We start from the raw sequence: 6000 nt of genomic DNA, 5'->3' as shown, positions 1-6000 counted from the left end.
GCACAAAGCAAGTGGGAAAAAAAAAAACAAACCCCCAAACCCTAGCTGTGATGCACTCCTCAGTGATTTACTAACAAACTGTACCAGTGGAGATTCCTCTCAAGATAGTGCAATGCAGTTTCACAATCATTCATGAGAGATACCAGGTAGGAGCTAAGCACTGCTCATTTGAGCCTTCATGATGCTGAGCTGTTGCCTGGCTGCCTAAAAAGAGCATGGCACCCATCAGAAAACACTGTTGACTGGGCTGTTGACATCAATGGTATCTCAAGCAGCTCTGCCATCTGGTATGATGAGGATGGTAGACCAGTACCGTACATCTCCTCATGGATTTCATCTGACTTTGGGAACATATTAGTTCATTCAGGCACTAAAAATGCATTGCAGACATTAATCTGAATAGAATATAATCAGTTGGAAAAGAAATTAACCATAGATGCAATTTTTTTTGCAGGCCATAGGAATGTTTGTGTTAAAGGCTAGGGAGAAGATTGCTAAATGTTTAAAAATATCGAAACTGTTTTAGCTGAACTGCAGTCTTTTATACCATGAAGGGATTAACTGGGACATGTTTACTGAGCCATTCCTCTTACCCACTCTGTGTTTACAGATGTAAACTGTGCGTGCCATTCAGTCAGCTCAGCAGTTGCACTACGACTGGGCCAATTTTCCTTCCCCACATCACACCTAGCTCCGGAGCTGTTCTGGTTTGGAAGTCTGGCTTTAGACTCCCAGAAATATTTGAGGAATGTGACCGTTACAGTTAAACATTCTCAGTGAATACCATATGTGAATAGATGCTTTCATTCCCACAGCTGAACAACACTTTCTATTACAGCTCAGAAACTGGAAAGAAATGGAAAGGTAGAGCAGCCAATGCAAGTGCTATATATGTATATTATATAAATATTGGCTCAGATTCTTCTGGAAGCCACATTGACTCCTATCTGGAAACTGAATATCTTTGTGAACAAGAAGACCTTTTTACTTATTCTGATCATTGGTCAGTGATGGCTTTTTAAATAAAATACTTGCAAATAACTCAGAAAAGGGAAAAAATGGCTTTAAAACAAAGAAGTGCTTCTGACTTTCAAGTAATGCTGCCTGTTCGTATTTGAATGAAAGTCCATTTCTGTCTAAGCCTCAAAGTCAAGATATTTAAACAAACCAGGAACCTAAATAAAACACCCACAACCACTCTCCCTGCATCCCCACTTACTTTTCTTAAATAAAATTAAATCAGTGTATTTATTATGACCAGCTAGTGTAAGTTGATGAACTTAATTAACATCCTTGAAATGCTAGTTCTAAAATGTTAAGAGTGAAAAAAGTAATAAAAAAAGACTAATCACACTGCTGAATATACAGGTCTTGAGCCGTGCTCAGCCACAATTTGTCCCCCATATGGGCAGAGTCTTAATGGCAGCATTTGTGAGACAGCTCTCATCTTCAGTTCATAGTGCATTTTCAGCTTTGGGAGTCTAGACCTGGTGCTGCTCACTTATTTCCTACATCAGAGGTGCAAGAATAGGGAATCTGAAACACTAAAAGAGAAAAAGGTACTGTGCAGGTATACATGTATCCAATCTGTGTATGCTAGGGAAAGATGGGCATTTTCATGTGGCACATCCCTGCAATGAAGTGTACTCAGTGCCAAATTGAGCCTAAAGGAGAAAGTAGCTCAGTGTATTTCAGTTTTGGGATTTTCAAAGTTCAGTAAAAATTATACAGACCGGGATGTAGAGAAACCAGTAACCAGTGGTGTTTCTCAAGGGACCAGTTTAACGTCTTCATCAGTGACTTGGACAGTGGGATTGAGTGTGCCCATGGCAAGTTTGCTGATCTCACCAAGCTGTGTGGTGGGTTGACATGCTGGAGGGAAGGGATCCAGAGAGATCTGGACAGGCTGGAGAGGTGGGACCATGCAAATATCATGGAGTTCAACAAGACCAAGTGCAAGGTGCTGCACATGGCTTGGGGCAATCCCCAACACAAACACAGACTGGGGCAGAATGGATGGAGCAGCCCTTAAGAGAAGGAGCTGGGGATGTTGGGTGACAGAAGCTCCCCATGACCCAGCTTCAGTGTGTGCTTGAGTCCAGAACCCCCCTTCATGTGGGCTGCATCCCCAGAGCATGAGTAGCAGGTCGAGGGAGGGGATTCTCCCCCTCTACACAGATCTCATTATATCCCAGCTGGAGTAGTGTGTCCAGGACTAGGGTCCCCAGTATGAGAAAGACATGGACCTGTTAGAGTGGATCCTCCATTTTCAGGTGGCTGGAACACCTTACATGAACAAAGGCTGAAGGAATTGGGGCTGTTCAGCCTGGAGAAGAGTTGGATCCATGAAGACCTTATTGCAGTGTTTCAATATACAGAGGGTGTCTACAGGAAAGCTGGATATGGGCTGTCTACAGGGGGCACGTAGTGATAGGACAAGGGGCAATGACTAAACAGGGTAGATTTAGATTGGACATAAGGATGAAATCCTTCCCCCTGAGGGTGGTGAGACACAGGAACAGTTTGCCCAGAGAAGTTGTGGATGCTCCAACATTGGAAGTTTCCAAGGCCAGGCTGGATGGGGCTTTGAGCAACCTGATCTAGTGGAAGATGTCCCTGCCCATTGAAAGAGGGTTAGACTAGATGGTATTTGAAGATCCTTTCCAACCCAGACTGCTTTGTGATTCTCTGTGTGTGTCACACAAAATTGCCCCCAAATTACACAACACCCACAACTCCTGGAAACAGAAAAAGGACCTCTAACAGATATAGTTTCTTATAAAAGAAATCCTAATTTCTTCATTCTTTTCTGCAAGAAGTGGAAGAAAATAGTGAGAGAAGGGGTAATATACTCAAACTGCCACTGGTATTACCCACACCAAAAGGTTTACTAGAAATGGAATTAACTTTCGGGCTTACTAATCAGTCTCCTGATGCATGCTGGATTTATTTGGGCAGTTCTGTAGAGAATGACAGCTATTGTGACAGCAATGGAAACAATCATCCTTTGGTTTCCTCTTTGCTCTCTATTCCAGTGCGGGTTGGTCTCTGCTCCCAGTGAACAAGGGTAAGACAGGAGGAAATGGCCTCAAGCTGCACAAGAGGAGGTTATACTGGGTATTAGGAACAATTTCTTCCCCAAAAGGGTGGTCAGGCATTGGAGCAGGCTGCCCAGGGCAGTGGTGGGGTCATCGTCCCTGGGAGTGTTCACACACCATGTAGACAAGGCACTTTGTGACATGGTTTAATGGTGGATTTGGCAGTCCTGCAGTAAAGATTGGACTTGATGATCTTGAAGGTTTTTTCCAACCTAGATGATTCTATGATTCTATGATGTTATGGTGCATATATGTATATGTACTTAAAATATGTACACATCATATTCACATCAGCAATGCATGAATTGCTTATTTAAAAATTGTGCATCAGTGCCTCTTCTAATGAAGCTGTGAAACTGTTACAGGAATGAGTCCCATCTAATTAAAGAATTTCTCCAAATAAAACATTGTAAAGGCAACGGCATTCCAGAGAAAAATAGAACAGAAGTAAAATGTGAGGAATGAAGATTCAGAAAATCTATTTTTTTCTGGACAATTCAAGGAATAATTCTAGATCCCAGACATGATTTATGTTTTTTATTTAAAATTGTGTTGTGTCGATGCCAAATACCAGCTAAGCCCACAGAGCTGCTAGCTCAGTGTTTCACCAGGACAGGGTACAGAATAGGAAGATCAAAAGTGAAAAGCTAGTGGTCTGAGATAAAAACAGTTTAATGAGTGAAGGAAAGAGAGAGAATAAAAAAACAAACCAAAGCCATGAAGTGATGCAAAGGCAGTCAGTCACCACTTCCCACAGACTGATGCCCTTGCAGTTTCCAAGCAATAGCCCGTTGCCTGGTAAATCCATCCCAGCCAGACTTAGTACAAAAGTCTGTAGTGCATTGGTCCATAGTGTCCACATCACAGTGTCTGATACTTTTATGAGAACATGCTATATCACTTTTTAAGGGGCCTTTTATCCTGCATCAGTGGATTGCATGTATATTTTATGCCCAACAGTCTTGTGTACATAATCGTATTTCTTGTGGTCAAGGCAATACATTTCTCTATGGCACCTGCTGACCTCTCGCAGCATCCCCGAAAACCAATATATTTCAAGACGTTCATTTAGTCTGCTTTTGATTTTTCAGTCTGATGCAAGTGAGTAGTGACCTTTACCATCTTTTGAGGACTGACATCCTTCATCTAGTCATGTGGCTATTAGAAATGTGCTTACTGACCTACTATCTGATGTGCAACCTCAAATAACCACAATGCATTAACTTGTAAACCAGCAAGAAAGCAGCATCAGAAAAATGATAGTGATGAACAGACTGTGTTATGACTGCTCTCTCTGTTTCTTTTGCCCCACATGTATTTCACTAGATTACTTGTGCTTACCATACATCCTCATATATGTGGAGCCTCCTTCTAAATCGATAGACACTACAACAAAACACAACTAGTATTGTTACTAATGTATACTCATAAAATAAATTTTTCTGCCCCCTTAGAAAGCTAAATTGTGAGAGCGAGATATGTTTCTATGTTCTTATGTTCAGATGCATTTAAATGTATATATTTATAGCTCCCCAAATGCTGATACTGATGTATCATTGAAAGATAATCTGCAATAAATGCAGTTATAAAGCTATGCAACAGATTCCTCATATGTTTACCTTGTGCTTTATATTCTTAATTTAAAGCAGTCTTTTGCATCCTAAAGTGTAATTCTCTATTAAGAAAATGATGCAAATTTAGAAAATAAGTTTGCTTCAGTAGAATTGTATTTTTTCCAATTTCATTTTATGAGGCTAAGTGACCACAGGTCACTTATTTATCACTGGTCACATAGTGATCACTGAGTGCAGAGATTAACCTCCTGTTATTTCAATCTAAGATACAAAGTAAGTGTCACAGAAGTATCAGAGACTATTTATTTCATAATGATGTAGAGTGCTGATATGCATATTAATCCACTGAGCTCATTAGCAACATGTATGGGAGGATGGACATTGATAAATAGTTGCTATTCTGAAGAGAATGACTCATTATTTCTCTCATTGTCTTCATTAGAGCTCCTAGGTATCTATATAATGAAGAACGAGAGGAAAAATCTGTTCCTTCAGGGACAGGCCCCGTGTTTCACGAAAGAGTTGCAATTTATAATTAAAAGTCAGAAAGATTCAAGATGCATATTTTCAGAAATTAATGACTGAAGCACTAGCATTCTGCCATCATCCAGCAAAAGTAATCCCCTTTTGGTGCACACCATTATATTCCCATTTTTAAGACTGGTAGAGATATGTAGTCATAAGAAATTGGAACTTGAACCAAGCCAATCCTGTGATTTTTCTGTTGAAAGACAAAATGCTGTTTGTGTTCACACCGTGTATTTGGCAAAGGTACCCATCATCATCGGATTCTTTTTATCTCTAAAGACAATTTTTGGTGAAAGGATGAAAGCTGAAATGGGATATGAAAGCATTATTCCGGGTCAGTAAGGAGTAAAAATCTGAAGCTCCATCTCTCATAAGTACATAAAAACTTTTTAAAACTCTCATCGCTTAGAGTGGGAGTCCACAGCTTTTCCATGCACTACTTTAACCTCCAGGCTTCTTTGGAAATTGAAATGAGGCAATTAATGAAATGAAGAAATTTTGGGGAGTGGTCTCTACAGCAGATCAAGCAGAGGCAAGGGAGTGAGCAAGTATTAGCCCTGCTTTGGCATCTCTGCTGGAAGCCTCATAAAGGGCTTGCACTTGCAGCTGCTGTTTATCTTCTCAGAAATTAATTTGCCTATGCAGGACTGGAGAGGAGAGGATAAAGACTGATAAACATCCCAAGACATTTGACTTAAAGGAAATGAAAGCATCAGTTTACATTTCCGGTGCTCAGACAGACAGAACCAAGACAGAAAGAATATTTTCAGACTCATTCAAATCTTTGCTTTTTTTTATCT

The sequence above is a fragment of the Neopsephotus bourkii genome, unplaced genomic scaffold (assembly GCF_033783945.1).
Source record: "Neopsephotus bourkii isolate Nb327-2 ecotype Australia unplaced genomic scaffold, CSIRO-AGI_Nbou_v1 NB_1691, whole genome shotgun sequence".
Taxonomy (NCBI): Eukaryota; Metazoa; Chordata; class Aves; order Psittaciformes; family Psittacidae; genus Neopsephotus; species Neopsephotus bourkii.
This window is presented reverse-complemented; position numbering follows the sequence as displayed.